A 24,295-nucleotide genomic window follows, 5' to 3' on the forward strand; every position below is an offset into this window, starting at 1 on the left:
CTTTCAGAAGATCTTTTGCATAAAATGAGTTTTACAATTTGGTTGTCGAGTTACTACTTAAGTTCTTGCTATTACAAACAGAAAATGACCTAAACGGATAATGGATCTAGACTCAGTGTTGTTAATTCGAAGGACTAAGTAGACCCACTAGTAGGAAGAAAGTTTAAAGTTTTCCGTGAAAGACGAACATAAGCTTTCTTTAATAATATCAATAATTGAATTAACATGTTAAAATATTATTTACCCAATTCATGAAATTATTGAAGTTTAACGAGATTCGTGATTCGAACGGATAGAGGATGATTACAAAAAATGAAAGAATCTTCCAGAGAATTGGAGAAGATTCGTATTTCTATTGACGAAATTGAAGCGTTCCGTGATCGATGGTTATTCTACGCGGCACAGGTGAAATCGGAAGCAGTGAATATAAATTTTTTAAGGACGCGATTATGATCAAATCATTAAAGCATTTAATATGAATGTATTTCCAAACGACATTCCAAAATTATAATGTGATCTAAACTGTGAATCGAAGGCATACGTAAGTGAAGCGTGGACGGTGATCAACAATGTCATTCTTTTTCATATACGATAGCATATCTTCTTTTGATCCTTGAATACGTATGAGCTTCTCTTATCGATAAATTATAGGAGGCGAGAACGAAAGGATATTTATTGTACTCCTTCCAAATTATTTCTCTTCTCAAATTATTAATTCCTGATTGAGACAAACAGTGTTGTGGTATGACTGCTTTGTCGAAATGATGAAGAGTCGGGTGGGATGCCACCTAATCATGTGATGTATGCCATATAGTGCAAAAGACTGGCCATCTTGAGTACGAATATGGTTGTCTCATTCACATCTAAATCATTCCTCATTCTTCTTCCTTCAATTTATTAACTTACAGATTCTCCCAATTGATTTGTCCATTGTTATTCCTCATCCAGTTTTTCAATCAAAATCATCTTCGCAAACTCTCCTCTTGCGTAAAGTCTGTTCTTTGACAATTTCAAAAGAAATGGAGTAGTCCCGTGTAATAGATAGAATTACAGGTCGAATATGGATATGATTGCAAGCCAGTAAATGGTGAACATCTGCGGGAAAGGAAGAACAAATTCACCGATATCATGGTCGTTACAAAGACATCAAATCAAACGGGTGTTCTTGTTACGAGAATCTCATCAGTGCGGTAAATTGCGTTAACGCGAAGCACTGCAAATTAAAAGATTTTGACGAGAAATGAATCGTTAGTGAACCGTAATAAATAAATTAATTATAAAATAAGGAAATAAAGCTATGCGCGCCAGACACAGCGAACTAGTGTTGGGACGATAATCGAATATCAAGGGAATTCTGAACAATGACTCAGGCAGGTAATTAATACGTGAAACATCCCTTCGTCGCAGAAAGATAATTGTTGTGGAGATTCAAGATAGAAGAAATCTTAATGGCAACCAAATTTTGAACGTGTTCTTCAAGAAATTGTGAGGTTCTCTAATCTGAGTAAATGAGTTATGATAAATTAGCACCATAGTCGAGCCAGTAACGAAAGTTCGATGCGGGGATATAAGTGAAGAAGAAAGAATGGTGATTCGACTGAGAAACCTTTTAAGAAATAATGATTTAACAATTGAGTTTCCACCAGATTGCAACAATAATAATGAAAACCATGCGTGATTATTAAAAGATAAACAGATTAGTTAATGAAATTGAGTGTGTATCTTCAAAGATAGAGGATTGGTGTGATTATTTGAAGGATGTGGCATAATTCTTAAAGGTAACTATACACAATTAGTAATGGCAAGAAATAAGTTAAAATACTCGCGAAATAAAATTTTGAGAAACCACGAGATAAATTTTGAGGCCACTAATAATATTTTGTAATATTCTGAAAGAACTGAGAAAAGCATGACTATGTTAATTATTTTTGGTTTAAGACCTTAGTCCAATTCAAAAGATATGCTATCACAGTCAGATGCTGATCAAAATGATATAATTTGAAGTATGGTGAATTGATGAATTTGGTTGATGGAAGTGGATGGGTATGACTGTGGATGCTTTGATTGATTGACGGTGTCGGCTTGAGTCCGACTGGTAGTCGATGATATAGGGGAAGTGTTGCCCAAATTTTTAAAATTTACCCTACATATAAGGATAAAGAAGTATATTGTCATTCTCATCGTTACTCCGAAAGATTGTGATCTCGGTTCTTGAGACAGATTGTTATGATCAAACCGACTTTATATAATTGGTCTTTGATTTCAGTTAGCTAGTCAACACTTGGTTTAAGTGATTAGTTAAAAGAATTAATTGATCAACTTCACCAACTAATGGTTAGATAAATGGAGATCGATTCCAATTAGATTGAGTCAAACTCTGACATGATTTTCAGAACCGAAATCAAAGCAATTAGCAATTTGGAGAAAGTGATGGCATTAGAAGAAATTGAGAGTTCAGCATAATTAGCGAGACGTTACTGCAGACATGTGCGAGGCTTTATCTAGATAAATAGACCTTTGCGATAAAAAAGAAGAGTATTTTCAAGAACCGAAGATGTAAGACAAAAACAAAGAGATTTTGTCATTTGTAATATCGTCCCGGGAAGGACTTGGAAGGATACCCATATCGAGTGACGATTTAATGGAAACTACTGTAAATTAGTAGAAGCCTTGCAAATCCAAGTATCTGATGTAAGAAGGAGATTGATGAAGTCCACATATGAACTCGGGAAAAAGAAATGTTGAGCAAATGGGGAAAGCCAAATATGTGATCAGTGACGATTTAAGCGAGGTTAAGAAAATAGCTACCGATAAATTTTGATAATTCTGTTAATAAGAATTTAAATATTATAAATAAAAGCCTTTATTCCGGTGTGAACTCCGGAAATGGCTTATTTAATAATGAACAGATTAATATCGTCAATAAAAAGAGATCCCTTATGTTTAAAAGAGATAATAAATACTGAGAAAGGAGAACTAATTAAGAAAAGAAATGGAATCAAAAGGATGATAAAGAAATTTTATAAAATGATCCAGGATATAAGCCAGTTGTGAACGTCAGGTGTGCCAGAACTGATAGGAGAATGAAGTGAAATGCTGATAATTGAAGATGGGAATTTCATTCAAGAATGCGTGTAAACAGAGAAGATTAAACAAAGATATTAGTGGCAAACTGTTAGAGAAGAACGTTATAATGAATATCATGTCATAATTCTTTAGAATTAAAGTGAACTCCCGAAGGTTCAAACAAATAATTTACCAAGGTTACCTTAAGGAATGAAGTAAAAATTTCTCATTGGTTATAGCGTAGAGTGGAGCTGGTGTCAAAAGCCCTGTATCATATGACCCAATAAGGATGAAGTAAAGAGTTAAAAAAACTCCAGGAATGTAGAATGAAGGAATAATAAAATAAGAAGTGTTTCACGCTATGCACAAAAGTGATCATGGGAAAAAGAGAATAGAGGTATGAAGTTACGCATTCATTATCAGAAGTGGTATGTCTGGGGATTAAATGAACATAGTGTATCAGGAGTATTTGGATAGTGTAATGGTATTTATTGATAACATCTGCTCCCATTCAAGGACTAAGGAAGACCAAGTTAAATGTTGAAAAATATGTCTGCGGAGGGTTGAAAAGTAGCAACTGCGTTCTAAGCTTCAAAGGTGGAACTCTGGTCATAATGGATTATGAGCTACAGAAGTATGGTTAATTACCAACCAAGCAATATCCATTTAGAGACAGATGTCTAGAGTAGAAAAGAAAGAGTAAATGTCACTAAGATTGCTGGGAAGTGGATAAAGGTATTGGAAAGGTTAGAAATTGAGAACAGGTTTTGATCCGGCTTCTGGATTATACTGATACTTACTTTGTTATTAGATATCAAAGGTGGTATTAATATAGATGATTAATGTTGATTTTAATATGGAATGTTGTGAACATCAAAGTTCATATTGACATCAAATTTGATATGACAACAAAATGGGTATTAGTACCAAGAGTTCAATTTTGAATAAAGTTATGATTCAGCCCATTCCAAATTAATACATTTCCTTTCAGATAGTAAAAGATTTTCGCTCGACGAATATATTTGATAGTGATTAAAAAGAAATCGAGGTATGCTACAAAGTGGTGAGTTAAATGCAATTGCCGAGATTTTCCCCTTAATTTTTAGTTTGAATAGAATTCGAACATTTCGACACGTCAGACGCCATGATCTCAGCATATCGGGCACAGACGGATTAAAAGTACGAGAGATCGATTAAAGATTCTCGAATATGATTAGAAAATGATCATAGGCCAGACTAACCGAACAGAAGGAGACATGAAAAGTAAAGTAGAATAGTCAGTGAAAATAGAAAGTTCATGAACACGAACTATTAGAATTGGAAAGAAAAGAAGGTTAGTATAAATTAAGTTAGTCCTTTGAAACAATGAGATAGATAGAACGATGGTGAATGAGTTGGTATTGTTGTCACAAGTATAACAAGTTCATAAGACGTTCATGTGTGTATGACCATGAAGAGTAATTTAGCTCCAAAGGTATGAAGTAAAGATTGAGTTAGGGGTTGCATGAGCAACTGATAAATTTGATGACGGTAGGGGACCGTTGAATAGTGATTAAAGTGATAAGTTCCGAGAAATTTTAAGTAAGATACTCGAAAAATAGCATGGTCTGTTCCTTAGCATGATTCTGAGGACAGAATCCTTTTAAGGAGGGAAGTATGTAACGTCCGGGAAATATTATGTAATTATTTTTATCAATATATAATTATTAATTGATTTTTTTATGTGAATTTTGGTGAATTATTTGATGATGGATAATAATATTTGGATGTTTATTTCTCATAAAATTTAGATATTTTAATTTTTTTTCTGACCAGGATAAAATGTAGACAGTCTTGGTATTTTTCTGGTAATTTTTGGATCATTATATGATTTTATAAGGATTTATAGAATTAGTAATGATTATTTTTACGTAATTATAAAATTACTTTTTAGAATCAGAAATCGTCCCACTTCAACCGTTTTTGCATTTTTATAACCCGAAACTCTTCTGAAAATTCCTTCTTAACCTAATCTGATAATTCTGAACACTTTTCATGTTTTGACTTTTTCAATCCGGGGTACGGTTTGACCTGTACGAGTTCTGGCGTAAAATTTTGGATACGCTAATCATTTTATAGATCGATAAAAATCCGTATTCTCAAAAGTCGAGATATTATTATCTTATTTTCGTATAAAGTGTTTAATAGGAAGCTCTGTTTTGATAATTATCCAAGTCTGGTATTAAAATCGTATCGTCTTTTAAGTTACTTAGCGACTATGTAACCTTTTTTTTATTCGATATGTAAATGTAATTATCGAATTATTATATAAATAAAATATGTGATGGGTCTGTTAAATGTGTGTTACCTTATTGTTAATTATGGGTGGTTGTTGGATACGAACCTTAATTGTACAATTAGTTATTGAGCTGTATGACATTATTTTGTTTTAAAATGATTTTATTGAATATTTATTCTTGTAAATGTTAAAAATATTTCAAAAAATATTTTTGTTTCTTTATAATTTTATTTATTATTTTTAGGAGTTTATAAAATTTAGAAATTAATATTTTATTGATTATTTATCTCTAAATGATTTTCTGATTTCATTTAATTATAAAATCAGTATTTAATCCCAGAATGCTTCAAAAATCACGAAAATTTTATTTTATTAAGTTTGGAATATTTCGAGAATTTTAAAATTATTTCGGAAATTTTTGGATTAGATCCACCTGCAAGTTCATTCGTTAAACTGTTACTTTCGGGTATGTTGAGTGTTTTAAAAATATATTCAAAATTACGAAATTTGTGTTTTATTAGTTTCGAAATAGTTATAAAATTTAAAAATTATTTTGGATATTATTTCGCTGAGTTTTTGCACGCATACACCATTAAATTCACAACTCCGTAATTGAAAATAGGATGATAACGAAAAAAATAAGAAAGAGAAAACAAAACAAAATAAAATCCCTAACTCCCCTACCCCCCTTTTCATTCGGCCGCCCCTTTTCCTCTCCTCTCTCGATCAATTGATCGATTTCTCTGCTCTCTCTCTCTTTTATCTCTCCCATCTCTAATCTCTCTCCATCTCCCTCTTCCTCTTCCCGATTTCTCTTCTCCTTTTCTTTGTTCCGCCGCTGCTCGGTTCTGCCGCCTTACTTCGGTACTTTTCCGGCCGCCTTTTTCCGATTACTAGCTTCGACTCCTTCCTGTTAGTATATGTATGCATACGTTTGTGTATATGTGTGTGTAAAGCTGTGTATGTGTGTGTGTGTGCGTGTGTGCCGCAGTTGTGGCGGCGTGTGTGCGGCGCTTATGCGCGTGAGGTGCTCTGTGTTGTGACTGTGATTTTGTTCTATATTATTTTTAATTCGAATAATTAATTTATTTACTGGGATTATTTGACTCGTTTCATGATAATAAAATAATGATTTTTGCGCAGGAAAATAATACGATGAATCGATGAAATTCGTGTTGTACGTCTGTTATAAACGGGAACCCGCGAATTTTATCGCCGTCGGCAATGAGCTTCGGCGAGCCGATGGTGGACTGTGATGATATAATCTGAGTCCTACGAATAAAAACATAAAAATACGAATAATAATTAATAATTGAATTTGTGTCGGTGATTGGAATTCTGGAATTGGGATTGTTGATTGTGAAATTGGAGTAATTGTTGAATTGTTGACGTCGAATTATTTCGACGGGTAGGCCGATAAACAAAGATGACGCTGCCCGATTTACGGGAAATTAATTCCGAAAATACGGGAATGTAACATATTATTATCGGAGACGTCGAATAACCGTATATAATTATATTATATTATATGAACTTAATTGCGGTTGAGATAATATAATTTATAAATAATCGATTACCCTGTTTTTCGAAATGACGAGTATACGTATTTTCCGAAAATAAATACTGAACCGAGTTTTGAATGTGCAAGCCATAATTGCTATGTGTATTTCAATAATACCTACAAATACGAGACGGGATATGAAACCGTATGGGTAGAAATGATAGCGATTTGATGTTAAGCTTAAGCGGTTATCTAAATTAAGGTATTTCAACCCTATAGGTCATAGACGGAAAACCCGAGTATCGACATCGGACTAGGAATGATCTAGTGATTAGACGTCGAGATCAACGAAGTTCCAATCGAAGGGCCTGAGTGTTGGGATCGTATCCAAAATGGGATAGTAGTTTGACGATAAATCCAAACGTTCAAGTCGAACCAAAGTCAACTAGTAATAGCGATTAAAGCTTATTAAGGCAAGTATTCCTGAACTTTTTTTTAAAATACTGAAAATATTTCTTCATTCCTATTCTAAGTTCAGAATAGTTAACTATTTTATTTTTCGCTGCAAGTACTCTAATTATGCATGTTCATTTCATTATTGTTCGTATATCATCAATTGCTCTCTTGAGCAAATACCTATTCTTCCGGGTTATTTGCAAACCCTGAATTGGGATGTTTTGAGTTCAAAATGATTTGACATCAAAATACTCCACGGGCTGGATAGTGATGTGTGGGATTAAGTGTTCTTAATCCTAAGGATCCGGGATATAACTGGATCCTTGAGATGGGTCGTAGAGCCTGGGTACCCGACTGGATCTGTTCGGGTAGGTATAGATCTGCACTGTATCCTGGCTGATCAGCAGGATATAGGTGCAAACTAGTGTCCATTCTAATTTGTTGTTGATCGCCATTAACGGCATTCTCTCTCAAAAAGTTTATGATTACAAAACCGGACAAAAACCCTGATTCAGGAGATGAATCTGGGAATCGCTTGTCACTTTTGGATTTATATTCAAAGGCTGGTAACAGCCAACGTTTATTCGCTCAACTCCCTCAATTAAAAAGATCTGTTTAAAATTTTTTAAAGATTTGTCCGGAAATTTTCCTTTGATATTCATGCTTAAAACTTAAATTATATACTTGCTGGGCATTTTTGGCTCACTCTGGCTTTGTAATTCTTATTTCTTCCAGAAGCAGATAATGATAAAAGTGAATAGCTTTTGATAGACAGCAGAAGTTAGAGAGATCTCCGCTGCGAGAGGACGAAGATGTTAGAAAAATGAGACAAGAACATTAGCATAAAGGTATTTACACTTGTATGGTAGTTGTTGTAAATTGTAGAAGGTTAGATTCTTGTTTCATATCATAACCTGTAAACGATCCAGATTTTAAGGGGTTAATTGAATATTTTTTTTTATGTAAAGATTGTTTCGTGACACCAAATCTTGACCCCGGATTTGGGTTGTTACATATACCACTTCACTTCATGTAGAAACTTTTTCCTTTGAGCATAAGATAAGTCGGGAGGCATGATATTACTCACAAGATAGTTCACAATGTCTGCGAATCACGGTTCTTCTTCTTGCACTCCAAACCGCTGCTCGTCGGGAAAAGATTCATTTATCAATATCTTATCCAATGAAGTAGCATTAGGATTCTCTAAACGCTAGAGATGATCAGCGACTTGATTTTTAGTTCCTTTTCAGTCCTTGATCTCTAGTTCAAATTCTTGAAGCAAAAGAACCCATCTAATCAATCTAGGCTTCGAGTCCTTCTTTGAGACTAGATATCGAATTGCGGCGTGATTAGTGAAAACTGTCACCTTAGTCCCAAGTAGATAAGATCGAAATTTCTCAAAACCATAGACAATAGCCAAAAGTTCTTTCTTTGTAGTAGTATAATTCAGTTGAGCACCATTTAGGGTCTTACTAGCGTAGTAGACCACATGAAATATGTTGTTCTTCCTCTGCCCAAGAACTGATCCAACTGCATAGTCACTTGCATCGCACATCATCCCAAAAGGTTCTTTCTAATCAGGTGCAGTTATAACCGGTTCCGTGATTAAACTCTTCTTCAATGTCTCAAAAGTTACAAGGCACTTGTCATCAAATTTGAAAGGGACATCTTTCTCTAGCAAACTGCACAATGGCTTTGAAATTTTTGAGAAGTCTTTCATGAAACTCCTGTAGAAACCCGCATGAACAAGAAAACTGTGAATTCCCTTAACAGAAATGGGTGGAGGAAGATTCTCAATGACACTCACCTTGGCCTTGTCCACCTCAAGACCTTTAATAGAAACCTTGTGCCCAAGAATAATGCCCTGACGCACCATAAAGTGACATTTCTCCCAATTGAAAACCAGATTGGTCTCAACGCACCTCTTGAGAACATGTCCAAGATTTTGCAAGCATTCATCAAATGAATCGCCAAAGACTGAGAAGTCATCCATGAACACCTCCACATTCTGGCTAATCATATCAGAAAAGATGGCCATCATGCATCTCTGAAATTTGGCTGGTGCACCACACAGACCAAAAGAAACTCGTCTAAAGGCGAAAGTACCAAATGGACAAGTGAAGGTAGTTTTCTCCTGATCTTCTGGAGCGATACAAATCTGATTGTAACCTGAATAACCACCCAGAAGATAATAGTACTCATGACCGGGCAACCTGTCAAGCATCTAATCAATGAAGGGCAAAGGGAAGTGATCCTTTTTAGTGGCTTTGTTCAGCTTCCTGTAGTCCATGCAAACTCTCCACCCCGTGACTATTCTAGTAGGAATAAGCTCATTCTTCTCATTTTTTACCACAGTAATTCCACCTTTCTTTGGCACACATTGAACCGGGCTTACCCATGAACTGTCAGAAATAGGATAGATGATCCTTGCATCTAGCCACTTAAGAATTTCCTTCTTCACTACCTCCTTCATGATTGGATTAAGTCTTCTTTGCTGCTCGACCGTAAGCTTGCTACCTTCATCTAGTAGAATTTTATGCATTCAGTAAGAAGGGTTGATTCCCTTGATATATGTTATAGTCCATCCAGTTGCATATTTGAACTCTCTCAGAATTCTCAAAAGTTTTTCCTCATCACTACCTGAAAGGTCAGATGCAATAATAACAGGCAGAGTAGATGCATCACCTAAAAACGCATACCTCAAATGCTCAGGTAAAGGCTTAAGCTCAAGAGTGGGAGCTTCCTCAATAGATGGCTTGAGGCGTTTAGGAGTTTTGTTCAATTCCTCGATTCCAAGATATTCAAAAGGCATATCTATCTTCCTCTTCCAAGAAGAAGCATTCAAATATTGCATTTATTCTTCACCTTCGTCATCTTCACTATCCGAATTCCCCAACAAGTCTTTTTCTAAGGCATCGAACCTTAGCAATTGATCAAGTTTCGATGTGACCACCGAATCGACCAACTCCACTTTTAAGCACTCCTCATTATCAGTAGGAAATTTCATAGCATTGAACACATTAAAAGTAACATCCTGATCCAGAACTCGCATTATAAGCTCACCCTTCTGCACATCTATCAAGGTTCGGCCAGTCGCCAAGAAAGGTCTCCCCGAGATTATGGGAATCTTCTTATCCTCCTCGAAATCAAGAATGACAAAATCAATAGGGAAGATGAGTTTATAAACCTTGACCAAGATATCCACCACAATACCTCGCAGATATGTAATAGAACAGTCGGCCAACTGCAAGGTTATATAAGTCAGTTTTGGATCAAGCAAGTCCAACTTCTTGAAGATTGACAAAGGCATCAGATTGATGCTAGCTCCCAAGTCACATAAGCATCTGTCAAAAGACACTTTTCCAATAGTACATAGAATAGTGAAGCTTCCTGGATCCTTAAGCTTCGAAGGCAACTTCTGTTGCAGCACAACACTGCATTCCTCCGTGAGAGCAACTGTCTCTAAATCATCTAGCTTCACCTTTCGAGAGAGAATACCTTTCATAAACTTTGCATAACTAGGCATTTGCTCAAGAGCCTCATCAAAATGTATGTTGATATGAAGTTTCTTGAACACCTCCAAAAACTTCTCAAATTCCTTGTCTAGCTTTTTCTTCTACAATTTCTTGGAAAAAGGCAATGGAGGATAGATCTGCTTCTCCCCTAAATTACCCTCAGGAGGAGTGTGTTCAACAGTATTCTTCCTTGGTTCCACTTCTACTTCCTTCTGCTCTACTTCTTTCTCAGCCTCAGCTTCTTCAGTCAACACTTGAGTTTGTTCGGGATTCGCAACCTTTCCAGACCTTAAAGTGATTGCCTTTACCTGCTCCTTAGCTTCCCTCTTTCCTAGAACTTCAGTATCACTAGGTAGTGTACTAGGCTAACGATTTAGCAAGGTATTGGAAATTTGTCCAATTTGATTTTTTAAGGTCTTGATAGAAATGGCTTGACTCTTGCACATAAGCTTCAACTCCTCTAATTCAGATTTTTCATTGGCTTATTGCAACTGGAGTTGTTTTCTTGGTGCATATTGCAGTTGCTGAAAACCAGGGGGTTGTACTGATTAGTTGGATATTGTTGATAAGGCTGTTGAACCGCATTCTGAGTGTTGCTCCAGCTAAAATTAGGATGATTGCGGTTGTTAGGATGATAGGTGGCTGGCATTGGTTGCTGCAATCGCTGGAAGTTGCTCACGAACTGAGCTGATTCACTAGAAATTACGCACTGATCAGTCTCATGGGCACCAGCACAAAGCTCACAGACACTAGCGATTTGATTAACTCCATAATTAGCCAAAGTGTCCACCTTCATCGTCAAAGCTTGAAGTTGGGTAGCGATAGCAGTTGCTGCATTTAACTCCAGAATTCCTGTGATTTTTCCCTGAATCAGCCTCTGAGAAGGATTCTGGTACTCATTAGCAGCCATCAGTTCAATAAGTTCATAAGATTCATCTTAGCTTTTAGCCCACAAGGCTCCTCCTGATGCTACATCAAGCATGGGTCTAGAAGTAGCACCCAATCCATTGTAAAAATAATTGATAATCATCCAATCAGGCATGTCATGGTGTGGGCACTTCCTTAGCATCTCCTTATATCGATCATAAGCCTCATACAGAGATTCTCCAGTTTGCTGAGCAAACTGAGTAAGAGCATTCATGACTGCAGCAGTCTTCACCATAGGGAAGAATTTAGTGATAAACTTTTGTGAAAGATCCTCCCACGTGGTGATAGACCCTGCTGGTAGAAAGTGTAACCAGCACTTAGCTTTGTCCCTTAGAGAGAATGGGAAGAGGCGTAGCTTGATAGCATCTTCAGTCACATCATTAAATTTGAAGGTGTTGCAGATCTCGATGAAATCCCTGATGTGCATGTTGGGGTCTTCAGTAGGAGAACCCCCAAACTGAACTGAATTATGTATCATCTGAATCGTGCTTGACTTGATCTCAAAAGTGTTAGCCCTGATGGCTGGTCTATGATGCTTGACTGAATGTCATTAATCTTAGGCTGAGAATAGTCCATCAAACATTCAGATTTTCCGCTTGATCACCCATCTCTACTAAAGCTAGTTCTTCAACTTTCTCTTCTTCTTCTACCTTCTTTTCTTCCTCAAAAACTTCCTTACAAACTACCACAAGTTCTTCCTTGGCTTTATCCAGTGTTCTCTTACGAGTACGCGAACGCGTATGCATACACCCTCGCTAGAGTACTTGAAATAAAATAAGGAACAAATAAGTAACAATGTCCGAGTCAATGAACTTTAACGACCATTGATGGAAAGCACATAAACTATAAATTAACACTGCAGTCCCCGGCAGCGGCGCCAAAAACTTGTTAGTCGCTAAACACGCGCTAATATTACACACAAGTATACGAGTTCGCAAGTAGTATAGAATATTTTCTAGTTCTTTCCCACAGAGACTATATTGGTTAAATAATTAATGCACGCACTTAAGAAACAATGTATGGTTATTATTCAATACTAAGACGATAACAAATTGAGGTTATTTATAACTAAGAATTAAACTAACAATTATAACTATGAGAATAAGATTGATTGAATTAATATATATGACAAACATGGGATTCTAACTTCATTAAATACTTCATTCAATAACCTTCTTATTCTCAACCTTAGCATGCAATGGTGATGACACTAATCAGACAACACGAAACTGATAAATGCCAACTTTCGTTGCATGAGTACCATACTACCAGACATCCACAAAAGAGTTAGAAGCTGAATATATACCAATTATATTGAGACCCTATATGTCTATAGAATTTGACAACATAATGGTTTAAGTACAAGTTATCTATCTTGATTACACAAGAAAAGTAAGATGGGTAAAATTACCTACGAATCATGCATAACAATAACACATGAACCTATGTGTTAGATATATTTGAGATGTCATGTCTAATCTGTTGTGTTTAGTTTCAGAACTTAATATCAGGACTTACTGGAAATCATAACTTACTGAAGTCAGAACTTATATCAGAACTTAAAGCCGTCAGGATTTATATTAGGACTTAAGTGCGGATACTTCAGATAAGGAAAGTAGCTGATTTACAGGAAATGATCGTGACTAAAACAATAGAAGATATGCATGAAGAGTTAGAAGATTAGAAGACTTGTAGAAGATAATATCTGATTGATATATTTTAGGAGACAGAATTATATTCCATATCAATTAGAAGATATCTTGTAACTGTGTACTATATAAACACAGCTTAGGGTTTACACTATAAGTGTTATCATTCACGAGAAAAATTATACATTGTATCCTAGCAGCTCTTAGTGATATTGTTCATCACTAAGAGAGAACAACTGTTCTATTGTAATAGAGTTTATCGAATATACTTGATTACTGTTACATACTTGTGTTGATAAATCGATTTGATTATATAAACACTATATTCAACCCCCTTCTATAATGTTGTGTGACCTAACACTATGCTAGCATGGCAAGTTCTAAATCCTTAAATTCATTGTCGCTTCATTAAGAGTTAACACACTATCTTATAAGTTCGCGATGCTCATAAGACGAATACGCACAACCAATACTAGGATATAAATCAATCACCATATACTAAGGTATCAAAACAAATTAACTAAAGAAATCCATAAATAAATCTGATAGAACCCCATGATAACGATTAGCCCATGATCGGAGTCATCATCAATGTGGGTTTCGATGAAAGCATGGTATAACAAACGTAGTCTTTATAACAAATAAATAAAACCAAGTATAAAACAAGAGTAAGGTTCACAAGTAAGAAAACTAGCATCTAAATACAACTTAAAACAAAGATTCACAAGTAAAAGAAAGATCTTATTCGCCTTCATTGAATTGTGCTAAACGGTCTTCTTACGGCTCTCCTTGCGCTCTGGTATGTCTCTCTATAAAAATATTCTTATTTGAATATATATAGCAGCCCTTTGCAATCTGGAAGTCTCCCCACTTAGAATCGAATTAGAATCAGGATTCTTTAATTTCGCACCGGCGCGGCCGCGCGCTATCACAGCACGGGCGCGCTGCCTTTCTGGAATCTTGTCACGGCCGCGCGCTATCACAGCGCGGCCGCGCCATCACAGCGCGGCCGCGCCGTCCTTCTTGGAAAAACTCATATTTTATCTTTTTTCTTGCTGTTTCGAGCCGACTTTCGACGAGCTTTTATTCCAACACCACCTTGACACCAAAATAATGCTAATTAACTAGAAAGAAAGTAGTCTCCGCTAAGCAAAGCTAATTCACCTGATTCACAGATTATTGCCTGAAATGCAAAAACACTAGAAAGCACGTTAAAACACTTAACAACTTGAGTACAAATGCATCAATTCAAAGCTTATTAGAGCATTATAAAGTGTCATAAATGCTACTCAACATACCCCCAAACTTGAATCGATGCTTGTCCTCAAGCAAAAACAGACTCAAAGAACAAGAGAATAAAAATGCATGAATGCGACTAATATGAATGCAACGATCCCAATAGAATAACTAAACCAATCAACAAGCAACATATCAGCAAATGCAGTTACTCGCATAAAGATCAATTAAATCATACAAATCAACTTACAAACCAGAGACGTGCGTGTGTGCAGATGCTTACAGATATACTATCGCAACTAGATCGACAATCATGACTCACTACTTATCAAGACAATCGCAAGTTTATAAACAAAATAAAAGCTAGACTTAAAATAAATTATAACACTTCAATTCTATATCGGAGTTTAACATGGATTCATGCTTTTATTCACAATAAAATAACAAAAGTATGCTTATTTGATCGTGCAATGAGTGAGGTCCACAAAAGACTTATACAATAGTAACCATGTAGCGAGCGTTAGGTTAGTAAATCCAAGACTATAAAAGCCTTAGGTCACTAGGCATAAAGTCCACTAAGAACTTAATAACTCGAGTACTAAAGAGCCCACTCGTGATCAATTATACATAACACTTATTCTTTTCTCTTTTTTTCTTTTTTTCTATTTTGTTTCTTCTATTATTTTTTTATGAATTTTTGAATGAGTGTGTTTCGCTTCATCTCATCCAACCCTAGACTACTCATATAAATATGAGCCGGCTACTAGCCATTTGACACCTAGGCACACAACTAGCAATAAACTCTAATTTCCTCCAATTTTTAAATATCAATATCTTTTATTATTAAGAGAATATCCTAAATTCTAAATATAAATAAGCGATTAAACCTTGAAATAAAAACAAACCATGACTATGATCTAGCACTCTAGCAACCTATAAGACTTAGTGAAATACAAGTGTCTCTAGCATGCAAATCAACTCAATACGACTTAACATCTCTAAACACGACATCATTACACTAGCATCAATATCACAAGTCAATTTGAAAAATTATCTCAGGGATCATGTTATAATGCAAATGCGTGAATACTATATGAACAAAATAACATAAAACTACCAAAAATAAATAAAAAATAAAAAAAAATTATTTGGAAAAATATGCAAACTATATGAATTAAACTATAATGAACATGCACCTATATGAGTGATAAGTGGCATTTTATACCACTTAGAACGTCTTATAATGGCTTGAATTGATATCTTGAAATCAAGGTTTTGTCTATTTGATGCGTTTTTCTTGTGTTTGTGCATTTCAGGGTATTACTTGTGTTTGTGAAGAGATTTCATCAAGAATAATCCTTGGCATGTGTTTGGCATTGCAAGTGGGAAGATGGGAGAAAATACAGCAAAGAACGGGAGCAAAAACAGAGTTTTTTCCAGAAGGGGTCTGAGCGCAAGCAGAGTGCCCGCTCAGGAATGCTGAGCGGCCGCTCAGGGATGGAAATTTAAATTATTATTTTTAGACTCCTAATTCTGTTGAGCCTCCAACTTCTGAGATAGCTGGGTTTTGTGGGACTCCTATATAAGTAGTTTTCAGAGACGTTTCACGTGTGTTGAATCGTAGTATCAATCGAGGAGCAAGGAGATAAGGAAGAAGACCGTTTTAGCACATCGCAACGAAGAGGAAGCATATTTTCTTGTGATTATTTATTTCGTTGTAACGTTGGATGCTAGTTTTCTTTGCTTTGAACCTATTTACTCTTGTGACGTACTCTGGTTTAATATAAGTAGTTTTAGTTATTATTCTCGTGTGTTATTATCATGTTTTCATATGAACCCATGATGACGATGAGTTCAATCATGGGCTAATCGTGATCATGGGGTCATAACGGATTTACTATGGAATTCTTTAGTTAGTTGTTTAATACATTAGTGTGTGATGATTGTATGATATCTAGTATTGGTTGTGCTTATTCATCTTATGTGCATCGCAAATATATAAGATAGGGTGTTAATCTCTTGTGAAGCGATGGTGGATCTTGAGGTTTAGAACTTGCCATGCTAGCATAGGTTCATGTATGTGTATGCATGATTAGTGGGTATCTCTAACCATTTTACTTACCCTGTGTAATCATAAGGAATAACTTGTGCTTAAATCGTTATATTGTCAAATTCTGTAGACATATAGGGTCTCAACATAATTGATGCATATTCAACTTCTGTCTTAATTATGGATGCTTGGTAGAATGGTATTAGTACAACGAAAGTTGGATTTTATCAGTTTCTTGTTGTTCGATTAATATCATCACCGTTGCATGCTAAGGGTAATAATAATAACTATTGAAGGAAGTAGTAATGAAGTTGTGATCTCATGTGTATTTAATATTGTTAATTCAGGTGTCAATTAAGTGCTTAATTCTCGTAGTTAATTGTAGTTAATAATTAGTTAATTAAATCTAAGTGTTATTGTCTTGACATTGAGAAGTAATTATACATTGGTGAGTGAGTGTTAATTGAACATAATTAGTCTGAGTCTCTGTGGGAACGAACTAGAAAGTATTCTATATTACTTGCAAACGCGTATACTTGTGTGTATTATTAGCGCATGTTTTCACCCTAACAAGTTTTTTGCGTCGCTGCCGAGGACTCGGCGTATTTGTTTAGTTTATGTACTTACCATTAGTGGTCATTAGGACTTATTGATTAAGACTTGTTACTTATTGTTTCCGGTTGTGTTTCAGGTACTTTAGCGACCGTTTATGCAAACACGTTCTCGTACTCGCAAGAGGACTTTAGATACGGCTGAGGAGACAGACGAAGTTCTTGGTATTCCGGAGAAGATTGATTTTGAAGATTCGAATACAGAAAGTGAGCAGAAAGAACCAGTAATCATGGGTGATCGTATAGTTCCGGCAGATCCAGCTCTTATGGACTTTTCTCGGCCTAAAATTGATGACATTCAGTCAAGCATCATGCATCCGGCTATTGAGGCCAATAACTTTAAAATCAAGCCGGGTACCATTCAGATGGTGCAAAATTCTGATTCTTTCGGAGGTGCTGCGACTGAAGACCCCAACATGTACATCAGGAATTTTGTCGAGATCTGTAGTAATTTCAAATATAATGGTGTGACTGATGAGGCTATCAAGCTGAGGCTTTTCCCATTCTCTCTGAGGGATAAAGCTAAGGACTGGTTAGATTCTGAACCAGCTGGGTCCATCACTACTTGGCAAGATCTTGCACAGAAATTTCTGGTGAAGTTCTATCCAATGGCGAAGACTGCGGCTATGAGGAGTGCTCTTACTCAGTTTGCGCAGCAACCTACAGAATCTATGTGTGAAGCTTGGGAGCGCTACAAGGAGATGTTGAGAAAGTGTCCACATCATGGTATGCCTGATTGGATGGTGATCACTGAGTTCTATAATGGTTTGGGGGTCCAATCTCGACCCATGCTCGATGCAGCAGCTGGAGGCGCCTTGTGGGCCAAAAGCTATACTGAGGCTTATAATCTTATTGAGACTATGGCTGCAAATGAGCATCAAAATCCAACTCAAAGGATGATGCCTGGGAAGGTAGAAGGTATTCTGGAAGTTGATGCAGCTACAGCTATTGCAGCGCAGCTCCAAGCGCTGTCTATGAAGGTCGATTCTTTAGCCACCTATGGAGTCAATTAGATAGCTATGGTCTGTGAGCTTTGTGCAGGTTCTCATGCTACAGATCAGTGTTCTCTTGTTAATGAATCTGTTCAGTATGTGAACAATTATCAACGACCGCAGCAGCCTGTGCCAGCTACTTATCATCCTAACATCAGAAATCATCCAAATTTCAGCTAGAGTAATAATCAGAATGCTATTCAGCAACCATATCAGCAAGGCGTAAGTAAACAGTTTAATCCACCTGGATTCCAGTAACCACAACATAATGCTCAAAGGAAATCATATCCTCAACAAGGAGGTGCAGCTCCACCTTCTAGTGCTGATTTTGAGGAACTCAAGCTGTTGTGCAAAAGTTAGGCTGTTTCTATCAAGACCTTGGAAAATCAAATCGGTCAAATAGCCAATGCAGTACTCAATCGTCAACCTGGGATACTTCCCAGTGATACTGAAGTACCAGGAAGGAAGGAAGCTAAAGAGCAAGTCAAGGCTATTACCTTAAGGTCTGGAAAAGTTGCTGATGCTGAAAAAGCAAAAGACGGAGAAGCTGAAGTTGGTGATGAAGAAGCTAAGCAAAGGGAGAAAGCAGCGGAACCAAGGAAGACTACTGTTGAACACTCTCTACCTGAGGGTAATACAGGGGAGAAACATCTCTATCCTCCACCACCTTTCCCTAAGAGATTGCAACAACAAAAGCTGGATAAGTAGTTCGGTAAGTTTCTGGAGGTGTTCAAGAAACTTCACATCAATATACCTTTCGCTGAGGCTCTGGAGCAAATGCCTAGTTATGCGAAATTTATGAATAGTATTCTTTCAAGGAACGTGAAACTGGATGACCTTGATGTTGGGAACCACGGACTTAGGGTGTTACTACGTTTTACGATAAAGATTACGAAAAGAGGATTACCTTGTTAATGGTTGATTCCACGCTCTTCTATTGTATTCCCAAATTCCCTTGAGCGAAGTGTGGCCTCCGTCTTCTCAAGTTATCCTCTCTTCTTGCTCCTTGGTGGCTACAATATGTTTTCACACAATCCCAAGCAAGAAGAGAATAAGAATATATATAGGCTACAATAGGGACCACGGATAATTAGGTTGGGCCTTCTAATTACATCTTGAGCCTAGCCCAATGTAATTAAATATTAATTCAATCCACTAAAGAATTAATATTTGCACTACCTTTCCTAATACCGTAATTTAATTAATTCGGTTCCAATATTATTTGCTTATTAAATTCCCCATGTTTAAAATATCATATGTCCATTAATTAAATAAATTACTGATAATTTATTTAATTAATATCTTTTATCCTTGATCATCCACTCAACCTTTATTTAATTATGCCAGAATAAATTCCACCTGCAGGGTTTCACATAATTAAATTTTTTTGAGCTTTCAAGGGGACATCATTAACCCGAATATTATCAGGACATGGATTCCTTGAATAAATAATATCCACCATGTATATAATTCCATCACCCAAAATATAATGATATAATTCAAAAGAATTATTTCATATATAAATCAAAGCATGAATATAATATACACGTGTCAATTACTATTTCCGGATTAAGAACCTAAGCATTAATAATAACATAGAATCTTAGTTCTCCTTCTTAATCAGTATTAAGGGAACAATTCTAAATTTGATCTTGTTCAATATACACAAAGTATACTAGTATTATTTATTAGTCAATATAAACTAATCTAAATAATACTACAGCCATACCAGTGGATTGTCCAACACCACCTGTGCTGTGAACCTTATTATATTATATAACCGTATTTAACAATCTAATATTCTGTATCCCATTTGATATCAGATTGTTCATAATATATAATATTAGACAATATGTAAACATTCAAATGATTCTCAAATAAACTGGCCATAAATAAATGTACATACTTCAAATAAATATTTTCAGTATACACTAACAATCTCCCACTTATACTCAAAATATTCTATGTGTACATCAGTGTTTATTTAATCCACTATTACATAAAAATCTATGTGTCCATCCATCTGACTCCTATCGCTTCCACATGCTTGTCAAAAACCTTGGTTGGCAAGCTCTTTGTGAAAGGATCTGCTCGGTTGTCTTCTGATGATATGTGAGCCACAACTATATCCCCTCGCTTCACGATTCCTCGTATAAGATGATACTTACGTTCAATATGTTTAGCTGCTTTGTGGTCTCACGGTTCCTTTGAATTTACCACAGCACCAGTGTTATCACAATACACCGTCAAGCTCCTAGGCAAATTAGGTACCACATCTAAGTCCAAAAGGAAGTTCCTGAACCATACAGCCTCCTTGGCAGCCTCAGAGGCAGCCACGTACTCGGCCTCCATGGTGGAGTCTACAATGCATTTCTGCTTTACACTCCTCCATATAACGGCTCCACCTCCCAAAGTAAAAACATATCCCGAGGTTGATTTCCTCTTATCCCTATCTGATTGGAAATCTGAATCAGTATATCCCAAAGGAAATAGATTTGAGGCCTTGTAAATTAACATATACTCCTTAGTCCTTCTCAGGTACTTGAGTATAGTTTTTACTGCACTCCAATGTTCCTGACCTGGGTTCGACTGATATCTACTAACCATGCCTACAGCAAAGCAGATGTCAGGCCTCGTACATAACATAGCATACATTAAGCTTCCACATACTGAAGCATAAGGAACTGCTTTCATGCTCTCTATATCCTTAGGTGTCGAAGGACACTGCTTCTTAGATAGAGCAACTCCATGCTTAAAAGGTAAAAAACCTTTCTTGGAGTTCTGCATGTTAAAACGAGCTAATACTTCATCAATGTAGGGCTCTTAAGATAAAGCCAACATCCTTTTCTTGCAAACCCTTATAACTTTGATCCCAAGGATGTATGTCGCTTCACCTAAGTCCTTCATGTCAAATTGTTTGAACAACCATGCCTTTACTGATGACAACATCTCAACATTATTTCCAATGAGTAAAATATCATCTACATATAGTACTAGAAAAACTACTGCATTACCTTCACTTCTCTTATACACGCACGATTCGCTTGGACTTTGATCAAATCCATATGACTGGAGTGCCTGATCAAAACGAATATTCCAGTCTCTAGAAGCTTGTTTAAGTCCATAAATAGACCTCCTAAGCTTACATACCAGATGCTCTTGGCCTTCCTTAATCAATCCTTTTGGTTGCTGCATATAGACGGTTTCTTCAAGACTTCCATTAAGAAAAGCTGTCTTGACATCCATTTGCCAAATCTCATAATCGAGATGAGCTGCTATAGATAAAAGAATACGGATTGACTTAAGCATGACTACCGGTGAAAAGGTTTCCTCATAATCGATACCTTATTTCTGAGTATACCCTTTCGCAACAAGTCTTGCTTTCCAGGCTTTCACCTTTTTATCTAATCCCCTCTTTTTCTTGTAGATCCACTTACATCCAATAGGTTTTATACCTTTGGGTGGTTCCACGAGCTCCCAGACCTGATTAGAATACATTGATTCTATCTCAGATTCCATCGCCTTTTGCCAAAGATCTGCATCTTTGTCTTGTGCTGCCTCTTCGTATGTACGGGGATCATCATCATGTTCACCAGAGACCAAGTCTGAAGACTCACCCAAAAACATGAATCTATCAGGCTGTTGAACAACCCTCCCACTACGACGAGGCACTGGTGCGGTATTAGTGACAGGTTGTACATTATATTGTGGTTGTTCTACTTGTACTACAGCTTCATGGGTATTATTTGTCCCTCCCACTAGTTCCTCTAAAACGACACTACTCATGGGTTTGTGATTCATTATATAGTCCTCCTCCAAGAATCTTGCATTGGTGCTAACAATGACATCCCGATTCTTCGGACTATAAAATAAATATCCTTTCGTTCCCATGGGGTAGCCTACAAACAACTTTACTTCTGTACGAGATTCTAACTTAGTCGCGTTCTTGTTCAGCACATGTGCTGGACAACCCCATATTCGAATATGTCTTAGACTCGGTTTATCCCCGGTCCACAATTCTAAGGGGGTTTTAGGAACCGACTTAGAAGGTACTAAGTTCAGAAGATAAGCTGCTGTCTTTAAGGCATGTCCCCAAAACGACTTGGGTAAATCCGAATAACTCATCATCGATCTAACACTCTCTAAAAGAGTCCGGTTCCTTCTCTCTGCTACATCGTTCTGCTGGGGTGTTCCTGGTGCAGTTAACTGGGATTCTATCCCATTTTCTGATAAATATTCCCTAAATTCTCCAAGAAAGTATTCGCCACCATGATCTAATCGTAGTGACTTGATACTTTTATTAAGTCGCTTCTCCGTTTTAGCTTTGTACTCTTTGAACTTATCAAAGCACTCAGACTTACGGCGCAACAAATAAACGTACCCATATCTAGAATAATCATCAATGAAAGTGACGAAATATTCATAACCACCTCTTGCTTGGATATTCATGGGTCCACATAAATCAGAGTGAACCAATTCTAATACTTGTTTGGCTCTATTCCCCTTTGCCTTGAAAGGCCTATTAGTCATTTTACCTTCCAAGCAGGATTCACAAACTGGAAATGGCTCCACTGCCAATGAGCTTAAAGGCCCGTCTACTACCAGTCTTTGAATCCTCCTCAAGTTAATATGACCTAATCTCAAGTGCCAAAGATATGTTTGGTTCAAACTAGAAGGTTCCTTTCTTTTAGTAGAGTTAGAAGATGTGTTGTTCAATTCCCTAAATTGCAGTTGCAGTGCAGGTTGACTAGGATTAATTATATACAAATTGTCTTGCAATGTACCAGAACATATAATTCGTTTATTCATCATAATAGAAACATTACGATCCAAACAAACATTATAACCATCCAAAGCAAGTTTAGAAACCGAAATTAAATTCTTTCTAAAAGAAGGTACATAAAGACAATTGTTCAAAACCAAAATCCTATCAGAACCAAAAGATAAATGAATAACTCCTACTGCAACTACTGCTACTTTCGTAGCATCTCCCATGAACACGTATATCTCACCATCTCTAAGTATTTTGGATAGCTGGAACCCCTGCATAGAATTACAAACATGATCAGTGGCTCCTGTATCTACACACCAAGTGCTCATAGATATAGCCGCTATAAATGTTTCTGTAACTAGAGAAAGAGACATACCAGTATTGTTTGTCTTCTTAGGAAGAGGACAATCCTGTTTCTAGTGACCTGACTGTTTGCATCTGAAGCACTTTCCCTTAGGCTTTTTCACACCACCCTGAACTCCCACTGCCTTCACAGCTTTCTGTGTCTGAGCCTTTTTCTTCTTCTTAATACCTTTCGGCTTAGAGGAAGAACCTTTCTCAACCACATTCACTTGAACACTCTGCCGAAATAATCCTTCAGCTGCCTGAAGTTCTGTCAGCAGTTCCGCGAGACTATACTGCCTCTTGTTCATGTTGTAATTCAAGCGGAACTGCTCAAAACTCTTGGACAAGCTCATAAGGATAATATCAATCTGGGTTTCCCCGTCAAGTTCAACACCAAGGATCTCTATCTCATTCAGATGAGACATCATCTTGAGAACATGATCCCTTACAGGTGTGCCTTCAGCCATCTGAGTGTTCATTAAAGCCTTCATGGCTACTTGCCTAGCAGCCCTATTCTGATCTCCAAAAAGTTCCTTGATATTAAAGAGCATATCCGAAGCACTGGCCATAGACTGATACTGATGCTGCAAAACACCCGACATTGCTGCCAGAATGTAACATCGCGACATTTCATCAGCCTTAATCCACCGTTTATAATACTCTTTCTCATCTTCAGGAGCATCAACAGCAGGCTGTTCAGGCTTGGGTTCATAAGTGCAAAACTTGTACTCCTCAGCAGTCAACACAATGTCCAAATTTCATTTCCATTCAATATAGTTAGGTCCGGTAAGTTTGTTATCCTTAAGTATGGTGAATAGTGGATTAAAACCCATTTTATCCTGAGAATCATGCATAAAAACATCACATAAATAAGGGTGCATTAATTATTAAGATCTAT

General features: G+C 36.6%; 2 non-coding genes across 2 annotated transcripts; one reads left to right on the top strand and one right to left on the bottom strand.

Moving 5' to 3' along the window:
• Positions 1-11,856: 11,856 nt before the first annotated feature.
• Positions 11,857-11,963, top strand: LOC141715350 (small nucleolar RNA R71). Its single transcript, XR_012572116.1, has one exon. It is a non-coding gene; the product is annotated as a small nucleolar RNA R71 (small nucleolar RNA).
• Positions 11,964-17,912: 5,949 nt separating this feature from the next.
• LOC141715510 (small nucleolar RNA R71) lies at positions 17,913-18,019 on the bottom strand. Its single transcript, XR_012572270.1, has one exon. It is a non-coding gene; the product is annotated as a small nucleolar RNA R71 (small nucleolar RNA).
• Between the last annotated feature and the right edge of the window lie 6,276 nt (positions 18,020-24,295).

The sequence above is a fragment of the Apium graveolens genome, chromosome 3, assembly GCF_009905375.1.
Source record: "Apium graveolens cultivar Ventura chromosome 3, ASM990537v1, whole genome shotgun sequence".
Classification (NCBI taxonomy): domain Eukaryota; kingdom Viridiplantae; phylum Streptophyta; class Magnoliopsida; order Apiales; family Apiaceae; genus Apium; species Apium graveolens.